The 12,021-nt window shown below is 46.5% G+C and overlaps 1 long non-coding RNA gene across 1 annotated transcript; it reads right to left on the bottom strand.

Annotated features, from left to right (window-relative positions):
- Positions 1-1,136: 1,136 nt before the first annotated feature.
- Positions 1,137-6,845, bottom strand: LOC125716043 (uncharacterized). The gene is made up of 3 exons (XR_007384247.1): positions 6,788-6,845; positions 5,092-5,145; positions 1,137-1,270 (listed from the first exon to the last, which is right to left on the bottom strand). It is a non-coding gene; the product is annotated as an uncharacterized LOC125716043 (long non-coding RNA).
- Positions 6,846-12,021: the final 5,176 nt, after the last annotated feature.

Genomic DNA, 12,021 nt, shown 5'->3' with positions numbered 1-12,021 from the left:
GAGGTTACTGCCTCATTTCCCCCCCGACGGCTCTGAGGGGGGTTGTGGTGGGGCGGGGGTGGAGGGGGTGGAAGGTGAGGGGGACATGGGAGGGGGAGGCGCTGCGGATAGCTTTGGGAGCCAAGTTCTGAGTGGCCAGGTGTCCGCCCCGCAAAGCGTCCAGCGCATCTGGCACCGGCTGGCACGCCAGCCCCATTCGCAGCGCTGGCGCCGGGCCTGGACGCTCGCCGCGGCCCGCGGAGGAGGCGTGTCAAGGGCGGGCGCGCTACAAGCTCACTCACAGGGCAGGCACGGCCCCCACCGGGAGCCCCCTCGCCGCCGAGGGTGGAGGGCAGCATGCCCCCGCCGTACCCGCCCAAGGCTTGACCCCTCTCCGCGGGACTGGCACACAATAGAACCCGCAGGTGCCAAAAGCGAGAGCAGCATGTGGTACGGGCACCTCTCCGCTCGAACCCGCGCCGCAGTGCCTGGGCGCTCTCCTCTCTTCCGCACTGTGCTGATGTGCGGCGTGTGAATTCGCCGGAGTTTCGGGGGCCGGGCCACCCACCTTCAGAGTCCCTTACCGTCAGTATTCCTCGTCGCTGGCAGGTTTAATGTCGCTCCAGAGTTATTGTCCTAATCAAGCGATTAACGGCACCTTGCCAGAGTGCAAACATGGGCCCTTTCACAAGCCTGTCTTGCACTGAAGTACCAGAAACTACCAATTTCTCCCCGGGATCTGCTCCGAGCCCCCCCCCCCCCCCCCCCATTTGCACGGTTTACCTCACTGTTGGTGCATGTTTGCCCTCAGCTGTCCATACATGCTTAAATGTACACCCAGCGCTAACTAAAGATTATTTTTTAGTAGCTAGCACACACTGAACTGTCCTCTCCGCTGCTGCCTGAAGGTGCAAAACCACCCTTATTTTCTCTTTCTTTACACAGCGCTGAGCCTACGGGAAAAAAAAGCATGTGTACTGTATATACTAGTATATACATTTATGTACATTGCGCTGTTTGTTAGCATTTGCAAGGGCTTCACCAGGTCCGCTCGGCCAATTCCATGAGTAATTAACGCACAAAATCGATCTCCGTGGAATGAGAAGCGAAGGGAGGGCATTTAGTGGGGGGCGGCAAAGGCAGCGTACAGCAGAGGGGTGTCACTTGACCTCCCAGGACCCTATTAGGGAGCCGAGAGCCCGTGCTGTAGAAATGGTCCCAAAAGCTGCGCCGGCTTTATTAACAAGCCACCAGGAGGCGCCGTTCCAAAACGGCAGAGGGAAACGCAGGCCTGGGAGAGAGGGAAAAAACACAAACCTATTATATACTCTGGTGATATATTGCTTTGCCGGCATAGCCAAAACAATCTAATAAGCAGTATTAGATAAAAGTTTCTGAATATGAATGTATTGGATTTGTTGTGGTGAAAACGAACTGGCTGTGGGCTTTCTGTCGTATTTGATTAGGCCGGCTTCCCTGTAATAAATATGGATAAAAAAGAATATATGTAAAAACATTTGTATGAATCTGGGTGATATGGAGTGACTGCGTGATGTCGTGCAGAGCTGGGTAGGGATCACACGGCTTTGTGGATACGGACGTGGACGACACGATGCAGGCCGGCCGCTCCACCCACTTCACGGCATTGCTACTGAATTTACAGTGGTCTGTAAGGCACTATATGTAGTGGGGGGGGGGTGTCTTCCAGATGCTGGCAGACTAAATAAATCAATTCATTGGCAAGTCTCCTTCATATTAAGCACCGGGAGAGAAGCTGCAGCCACAAAACACCCAGTGTGGGGAGAAAGAAAGCAAGAAAGGACAGTTTAATTGAAGGGACTGACGTGTGAAGGTGTCAGAATGCACCCCCCCAATGATAAATGGTCGAGAAACAGAACGGCCTCCTGCAAGCCATGAATTATATAAGCCGCCGGTGTTCAGGACAACCGTCGAAAAAGCCGCCATATCTGTGTCTCCCTGACCACAGAATCACATGACCGGGAGGGAAACAGGAAGTGTTACGTGACTCTTACACGCTCTCCTAATGCGGGCAGTAGTGCCGGCGATAAACGGCGCCGTCGGAAGGCATGAGACGCGCGACGCGGTGAGCCATCCCATAATCCGAAACCAGGTGCTCCGCGCGTGCTGCACCCACAAAGCGAGCGATGATTTCCATAAAAAGGAATTAGCGCCATACAATGAAGTAGGTGTTATCAGCCTCAATATAATAACTCTTTTCAGCAATTATATGGCAGGCCGAACATAGATCTAGGGGAGAGAAAAAAATCATACAAAGAAAATAATTGGACACCATAAAACTTCATTCAAAAAAATCAATAGAATATAAAAGCAATCAGATAAGGCCTCTTTAAAAATCGATCCATGCTTGTACGAAGTCATAATGCGTTTTCCTGTGAGAGACAAAGGGGCAAATGAAGCTGAGAATCCTACATAATGTCTTACAAGTGTGGCGGCTCGGGCCCCACGGCCGAGAGCATCGGGGCGCCGGCCAGTCCGGTTCGTTTGCCTACTCACTTCGCATATTTAATTGCACCAGTGACAGATCACACTAGTGGTTCTTTGCATGTTACTCGTCCCCAAACACTCGCTTTGTACTACAAAGCTTTCTTCAAGCATTTAAATGTCTGCTGTAAGGATATTTATACGCGTATATAACTATGATATCGCAAATTGATATACGGTATACAGGAGGGGGTTAGTCATACTGACCCAATCTGCGTCCCACACCCTTTCATGGTGACTTCAACTGACTAAATGTTTTATAATTATATAACATAAAGACATAAAACAGACCTAGACATAAAGATCTTTTGGGAGAAATATAAAATGAGCCTCCATTCAGTGAGGCCTACCTTCTCACTCAGAGTTTAACGCTTTCACCAATATGCCTCACCACTGTTAGCATGTTCCAGCAACCGGCTGACTTTAACATAACAAAATGCAAGTTAGCGAAAACTCGTAGTAAGTCTCGGTAACTACCGAACATACTAACTGTCCTATAGGATTGCTGACAAACAAAGTAAATGACTTACTCACCGTTGTTTCTGTTTTTCAACACATCTGTCACACAGAATTTGTCACTTTCGGAATTTGCTGGCCTGTCCAGCGCTAATTTCGAAAGCATTCTGTTCCCGCAGTGAAAAATGAACGCAACCACACGCATTTCGCTTGTCCGTACCGAATTATTCCGTATAAGCAAACATATTTGTCTTGTGACCTTTGACCCTTGACCCGGTCACCTGGGCAATATGGGCCTGGCGTCTGGCTCGCTTTATCGCGTATTCCATCTCGCGGCCACTCAGCCATTCCAAGGCCGTCCTGATGGAAGCAAAAGCCAGACACCACCTTAAATTTCATAACTGTCGGACGTGCGGCTTAAAAAATAACAGAGCGGTGGTGTAGAAGCGCCCCCCCCCCCCGCCATGGATGCCATTCATTAAGGAGTATATTGGGATTTTCCGAGGACCCTGGCTAACTTGGTAATGTGATAAATGGGCTAGTCATGCGTCTGCAGTTATCACTCTGATAATCAAACAACCATGTTATTGTATTACAAGGCATGGCAAAGACCTTCAAACGAAACCATTCCTTCATACACACACACACACACACACACACATACAGAGTCACACACATACAGAAATACACAGACATACAGAGACACACAAAGCTGTAAACACACAAATATACAGACACACACACAGATATACACAGACACACAGCTAAACACACAAACCCGCACAGCTATAAACACACACATACACACAGCTATACAAACAGGGAGAGACACACACACAAACAGACACCCACGTACACACACACACAGACACACACTCACGTACACACACAGACACACACACACCCACGTACACACACACAGACACCCACGTACACATACACAGACAGACACACACACACACGCACAGACACCCACGTACACACAGACACACACCCACGTACACACACAAACAGACACACACACACGCACAGACACCCACATACACACACACAAACAGACACCCACGTACACACACACAAACAGACACCCACGTACACACACACACAGACACACACCCACGTACACACACACAGACACACATACACACAGCTATACAAACAGGGAGACAGACACACACACAGACACACACACACACGCACAGACACCCACGTACACACACGCACAGACACCCACGTACACACACACACAGACACCCACGTGCACACACACTGTGATGCCTCCACTGTGGGCACTTTGTCACTGCTGCTCCTGATTAAAAGAAATAAACAAACAAATAAATAAAAGACAAAACACGCTGGAATTGATTCCTATAAATTTTGATATCGCTGGGGAAGAAGTGCGCTGGCTGATTCAGCTGTTGTGTTTGTATGCATCCTAAAAGACATAAGCGGCGCAAAAATAGCATGTAATTACCACGAGGTCGCCGCTCATATGTCACTTTAAAGAGTTTTGCTTTGGTCGGTTAAGTCTCGTGCACCGTGGCCTGGCATAGAAATTGGTTTCGTTTTCAGTCGAAATAAAAATGTCTTACATAATATATGCTGAAATAGTTTGGCAGATTTTGTCCACTACTAACTTATAAACATGTTATAAACATGTGATTCACCATTTTTACTGCATTTTAAAAAAAGAAATGTTTTGTCATGTGATGCGTAATGTGCTCTATTTTGAACAACAGAAATATTATATTTATTTATTTGCATTTTCTTTGCTTTTCTTCCGACAGGCCCTGGACGGCGGGGGCTGTAAGCTACATCAGATGTAGGTTACATCTACTTATACATACTGTTCGGTTTCCCTTCGAGGTGATAGCTGCGTTATGTGGGGAAGCAGCACTTAAATTGGGCTGGGGAAAAAAAAACTGAAAAACATGCCACAACTGGTGTAACCGTGCTTAGAAAACAAATAAGGTCTGCTCAACACGCATAAACGCGTCTGTAAACACCGTGCACCGAAATCATCATCTGTTATGTTCATACTCCTCTCCCCTTATCTGTCTGCCTGTGATGTCAATTAAGGGTCCGCTACTCATAAAATAAGGAGCCGCTAACCCGGCGGCGTGTTCTACTCACATGGCAGGGTCCCCGGGGACTGCGCTGTCATTCTGTTATCTATTGCCCCACTCTCTATTGAAGAAAATAAGCACAGGTGAAATTCATGTGCGCAACCCCCCTTCCTCCCCCATCCGCTCATACCGCCCAGTTTATTTATGACGAGACGGCTTATTTATATGTTTATCGCGTATTAAGGCGTCTGGAACCCGCCAGCAAATGACCCGACATTAGATCGGACCCGGACGTATCAAAAAGCCATCAACCTGTACGGGACAATAAACGTATTGCTGCAGATCGTTAGAGCTAATAAACTGCGCGGCAGTCATTAGCGGGAATACAGCGCGCATTATAACGGCATTATGTTCTGCGCAATACAGTATATTAATTTCCATACCCTAATGTGCGTTTTATTGCTACCAATAAGCAATCTTAATAAGCAAAATGGTAAGTGCTTTCCTTGTAAAATGTCTCCAATTAGAGCGTCATCTCAAATGGACTCATAACCAAGTTAAGCGTTATGTTAACTGTTGCCCTGACTGCAACTTCCCAGAAAGATTAATGCATGTGCATAAGGATGCTGGATTTAAAACGTATAGTGTTTAACAATATTAAGTATTCACGTATAGACATAGGCCTACTCTGGACTGACTGAGCACAGGAAACAACGTATTACTAAAATATAAACCCTTCTTCAGAAAATGTAGGCTAAGAATAAAGCATTAATTACGAAACGAGGGAGGATCACTGGGTATGATGAACTGTAACCTCTTCTGCATATGATTTTGACTCCAAATCAAGGGGGCAAATGACACGAATGCGTGCACTTTCGGGAAAAAAAAGTTTTTCCTCTGCATATTCAGTGGTTATGTTATTAGCGGCGTTTCTGTGATTTCTGAAATTCATAATTAGCGATCTTCACAAGTGCATACACATTAATGTAACGTCAGGCCGCTTCCGGCTTCCTGAAGCGAAGTACAAATTTTCAAAGGACTAGTAATTATTTTAAATAGATGAGAGAAGGGAAAAAAAGATACGTTACAAACAATTAACGGGTGTCACTCCTGCAACTTATAAATATGTTTCGGAATGATAGCGGCCCTGGTCGCACCCCTTTCACAGGGCTTGGTCCGCTCTGTGTTGTTATTAAAACACTGTGACAGGTTATTTTTAATTGAAGTTACAATTGGGGAGGGGGGGGCAAAACTAACACTCCGTTCAAGCCTGCCGCTAATTAGACGGTATGCGGGTTTGTCTGAAGCGTTCATTACGAAAAAAAAGCCAGAAAAGGGATAGTTCATCTTTAATCTAAGGCAAATGTCCTCTGGGTATGATGTTAAAAGTGCTACCAACCAAACTGACTCGGAAACACTACATACTAATTAATCTTACTTTCAGGAGGGGTTCACTAGGCAAGCCCTCTCTGTGCGTGCCTGTGTATATATATGATTTACAAACAGTGTTCGCCTTCATGGAGGTGCGCCTAATTGCCGCACGGCTTGACATCATTACAGGGAAATGCCATTGGTTGCAGACCTTAATTAAGGGCAGTTGCAAGTTCATTATGCGATTCGCAGAGTGGAGCGCTCTAGGCTCCGTTCAGACACCCCTCTCTGCAGTTTAATTTAATATAAAGGACCCTTTGATTTCTATTTGTCTTGCAGACCTTCTCCCGTGAATGCCTCATACAAGACTCGAGTAAAACATTTCCACTCACCTTAAATTACCCGCTGTATGTGGGACGCCGGTTCCAAAAAGAACATTTCTTAGGTCTGTAATCGATAAGCGAGATTTTAAGAGTCTGTTGCAAGTAGTGCAGTTGATTATTTTTAACACGAGGGCAGTGCACACGGTAAATGGATGCTTTAATCGCACGCCGCCGTGTTAATAACTGTAATGGTTTCTACATTAAGTCACCTGTCCGCTGCAGTTCCTCCTAACCCACCAACACAAATCGCAGCTCATCGCCCCCCCCCCCCCCCGCCTTTCATGGGGACAGCCGGCTGGTGCTGCGTCATTTGTCTCAGTTACTAACCGAACATTAATTTGATAATCCCTTTATGCAGAATTGTGCACGTCAGGTGTTAAATGTGCATGTAATTAGACTGTGATTAGGTAAAATAATATCAACAAATGTCATTTTTTCCAATGTGTGCATGCACGCTGATATGATTATGCACATGTAATTTTATATATATACACAATTTGTATAATTGCATATATGTATATATAATTATGTATACATAAATTATCATTGTTCAGTTTTTATAATAGTGCAGCTATCCATAGGCTTTTATTTCCTAAACAAAGGATTTTTTTTTTTTTTATGAACACCTGGGTCTACAACCTTATTATGGACCTTATTATCTTCTATGCAAAAATGTAATTTGGGGCCTGGAGCCTACATACGCCCATCCCTAAAATACAGCCGGGTCTCAATTGGCCAGCTCAGCTCCGCGGGGTCTAAGAACGTTCCGGAGAGCCGTGGCGCGTGTTTAACACACAGGGGGTGTCCGCCGTCTACGTCACCGTCCATAAATGCTAATGAGCTGGGTCAGCTGCAGCAATAAACCCCAAAACATACACGAGATACATTCAATAATTAGCTTAATAGCCATCTCCCCCAGCACCGTAATTACCCAGGTAAGTATGCACTCTCGAACTGCTCGTACGCAGTAAGTTAAACAAAACTTCCCCCCCCCCCCCACCCCGCCCTTCGGTTTTGACCGTGATTATGCTGAAACAGAAGATTAAAGTAAACACACTGCACTCCCCCCCCCCACCCCCCCTCGGTGTGGAGGTGGTGAGACGGTTGAAGGCAGCGTGTTTGCCTGGAAGGCCCCAGCGGGCCCCGCTGCGCCCAGGGGGCCCCCTACTTATAGCCTCTGTCACTCCCGGCCTTGTCTACACTCATTGTGAGCCTATCAAGCTCCCCGTAATTAAATTGTTCCCGAATATGCATAATTCAAATCACCGACGCCGGCGAGTTAATTAGGAGAACGGAGGTGTTAGCCAGTCTTGTTCCAGGTCAGGGGGACCAAGCTCCTGAGACAGACAAGTCAAACAGGAAGCAACTAATGTTCAGTCCATCCAGTAAAAGGGAGTTTGCGTGTGAAGGTACAACAGACGTGTAACGCCACTCCAACAAGTGACCCACAACGACGCGATGTGACCATGGTTTTTTGATAAATCTTTATTATTATTCTTGGGGTACCTACAGAAGGGCCGTGCGTCCGCAGTGCGTCACACCTGTTTGTTTCGCAAACGGCAGCCATGCAGCACGGGGGTCATGTGACTGGTACATCGCCGCTGTACTTGTTTATGTTTGAGGGAGAGATGATGTCCCCATAAAGCAGGTAGACAGGTGAAGCACTGGCCTTGTAATCAGATGGTTATGGGTCCAAGGACGGGATGAGCTCTTATACCGTTGAGCACAGACTGAAATTTTGAGCAAGTTGACTTTAATACAACAATAACAACAGATTGGTGTGTGAGTGACTGTGCCCTGTGATGGGTTGGCGCCCCATCCTGGGTTGTTCCCTGCCTTGTGCCTGTAGCCTCCAGGACAGGCTCTGGACCCCCTGCGACCCTGGTTTCAGGAAATGGATGGATGTATGGATGGATGGACAACAATAATAATAATGATAATCAGTACTGTAATATGGTTTTTAGATTAAAGCCCCTGAATATTATTGGTATTTTTATTTTTATTGTGGGTGAAGCAGGATTTTTTTGCATAGCAGGATAACTTGTTGGATTCATGGTACCTCAGTTTAAATGTACTTCATCTTTGATCACTTACACTGAACCCAGACTTAAATCTGACAAGTTATCCGGCTAAGCAAGAAATCCTGTTTTGTGATATAGGCCCAGATGTGTGATCAGATGGTTGCCAGTTCGAATCCCAGGATTGGCAGAGCGGATTCATCCCAGTTGCTCTAGGAAGTGTCTGAGCCAGTTTTCGCAAAATAACTACAATAAAATGATTCGCTAAATAACTATCGTGTAATAATAAGAATGAGAATAACACAAGCAGACTACATGGATGACCCCAGCCCGCCACCCAGCCCTACATGCCGTCTAAGCAGTGCTCCTATGCTCACCTTAACCACCGGGGACCGAGTGCCGCGGGTCGCCCAGGGCGAGGCGGCTGCAGAGGCCTGCAGCGGACCCGGGGGTCTTTGGCTCGAGGCACCGAGCCAGCAGCAGCCTACCCTCTGGATGCCAGCAAACACCTTCTGCTTGTTACAGCCCCACTGAAGGTGGGAGATGGAATCTTCTGTGTTCGTCACCCTTTCTTTTCGCTCTCGGGGGCTGTAGTTACGGAGATGTCGCCTGGGATTTCTGGAAAAAAAAAGCTGGGCAAGGTCCTATGAACAGGACTTGTGCGTGGTCACACCCTTACTGTACTCTATAGGTTAAGATTAATGCTATTCCTAAGCATTCGATGGCAAAGAGTTAAATTATGTAACACAAAATCTCTCTGCTGGTCTCCCACACTCTCTGACTTTTCTCTCACCAGAAGCTGAAGAGGCTACTCATTTTAAGTAGAGGTCCCCCAGTGCCTTTCCTGTTGAAATGCTTAGTAAAGACCCCCCCCCCCCCCCCCCAAAGACTGAGCCTTAGACTGGCCCAGTCGCTGGGAAACCAGTTTGGAGAGGTGGCTGGGAAACATGCTGGATTCAGCACTTGCAATAGCAGGTAAACAGACGAGCGCTTTCACCTTTTGGAATGTTCCGGAACCACCCAACCTACTGCTGCGTGGCCAGAGTTGGAGAATCCGGGTCCAGAGAGTAAAAGTCCAGGCCAAGATTTTGTTTCAACCAACCCATTGAGTACTCTCTGACTGTGACTCTCTGACTGTGACTCTCTATACTCAACTGGTTGGTTGAAACAAAATCTTGGCCTGGACTTTCACTCTCAGGTCCTGAAGCACCCACCTCTGTGCGCGGCTTATTGAGGACCAATTTAGGGATATACTATCAAATCACGTGTATTCACGTATGTAACACAAAACGCGTATTGCGGCAGACCTAGTTTTACCAGCGGTTCTACCTTGTAAGGTATCCCCCCCCCCCCCACCAGCTGCAGAGCTGAAAAGTTATTTCCAGTTATTATTGTTTTGCTGTTGTCATATTTTATTTGATCTCAGCGCTCTTTAAAGTCCATTAAGCCCTAATTGCATTCCTTGGTGCTGACTAACAATTTCAGCAAGGCGTCGCAGTTCATGTGATGCCAGCGAAAATAAATAACTAGCAGCGATTCAGCCGCATTATAAATCATTTTGCGTTGTCGCTGCTTACTGTAGCAATTAGCGCGCTGGCTATAGAGCATGTTCCTAGCAGCACATAATAATGGGCATGAATTTAGCTCGCTATATTAACTTGTTAGCATCGCCAGCCGCGTACGGCATGCTGCACGTATGTCCTCTGTTGTTTGCAAATGATGATGGTAATTAGTGATGCAGAACAAAAGAAAACAAGTTGGCCTGTGCTGTTTTTTATTTTTATTATTATTATTATTTTATTTCTTAGCATGGCTGGACTGGAGAGGCATGTATCTGGTCACAGAAGTACTGTACCAGGCGCCCCCCCTGTCGTTTGTCCCCCCACCCCCCACTACCCGATCCCTAAGTTTAGTTTGCGTAGAGCTTAATTCCCATGCCAGAAAAAGCAAACAAAGTATGAAAAAGCAATGGAGTATAGGGTTAGGGTCGCTACTAACTACAAACTGACCCTTCATGAGCCAGACTTTAGCATGATGCACATCGGGCACCGTTGCATTAAACTGCGCAGCTGCCGCACCAATAGTGCATCTTTTCTTTACACGAGGACCTCTCCGCCGGCCCAGTGACTGCGCAAATCCCCGGCTTTTAATTGATACGTGGAAACCCGGGGGGGCGGTCGCAGACCGAATGAGCGTTTAAGGGCCTGTCTTCACATACCGTTGCCGCAAATTCACCTCGGAGTATAAAGTTTTGCCATTTCAATCAGCAGGCTTTTCGTGAAGACGTGTGGGGAGGGGGGGGGGGGGGGGTTGGCAAGGGGGATGGGGGGGGGGATATTGGAGGATTAGTCACGTAGTTTAGAAATGAAATAGGGGACAGTCTGACAAATCTATCAAGGGGAAGATCAACAACTTAATGTTTAAACCAATCATCTTGAGTATATATTTGAACTCGGATATGCAGATGTGGTACGACAGTCCCAGAGGTTCAAAAATACACTCAAAGGTTCAACAGCCCCATAGATTGCTTAAATTACTCAGAAAGCCAGGGAATTTATCAAACATGAAATTCAAAATGGATCCTAGCCTCCAGGTAAAATGGAACTGCCCATTAATGTGCATTAAAAAATGTTGCCTTCCAGCCTCTGCTATTTATTTTTGACATCCAATCAGCTGGAGTCCTTCGATTTACATAGCATGATAAATACCAGGCGGCCTTCAGCTGAGCACGTGTGACGAGTGAAAGTAAAGCGTCTCTGTTGCTCCAGATTATTGGCCTGGTGAGTGATTAAACACACACACACACACACACACACGGGCTCACAGCCATGAATGTACTCAGGGATCTCTACCTGGATGAATATCTCAACGTTGAATATCTCAACGTCCTGCATGAAATAGCCATGCTTTTAAACACGATTATGTTCTCGAACTGAAGCTAAAAAAAAAAAAAAAAAAGATAATTAATATGAACTCAAAGAAAAAATAACTTAAGAAGGGCTTTGACTGAAGCTTAGGAAGCAGTTAAACTGCACGGACGTGGCCGTTTTGTGCGTGAGGTTGGAAATTGAAGCGACGTCTTTCCCACACGGTTTCTTGGGATTTGGGGTGTTGCTCTTCGCACTTTGTGGCGCTTCCCGTACAATTATGTTTGTTTTTCAGTTTTAAAATCACATTCGGTTGTTTCGTCTTTTGTTTCCGCAAACCACACTAGGGCAAACCTAA

Source organism: Brienomyrus brachyistius, chromosome 20 (genome assembly GCF_023856365.1).
Source record: "Brienomyrus brachyistius isolate T26 chromosome 20, BBRACH_0.4, whole genome shotgun sequence".
Taxonomy (NCBI): Eukaryota; Metazoa; Chordata; class Actinopteri; order Osteoglossiformes; family Mormyridae; genus Brienomyrus; species Brienomyrus brachyistius.
Note: the sequence above shows the minus strand (reverse complement) of the source record. Positions and strands in the feature narration are given on the sequence as shown.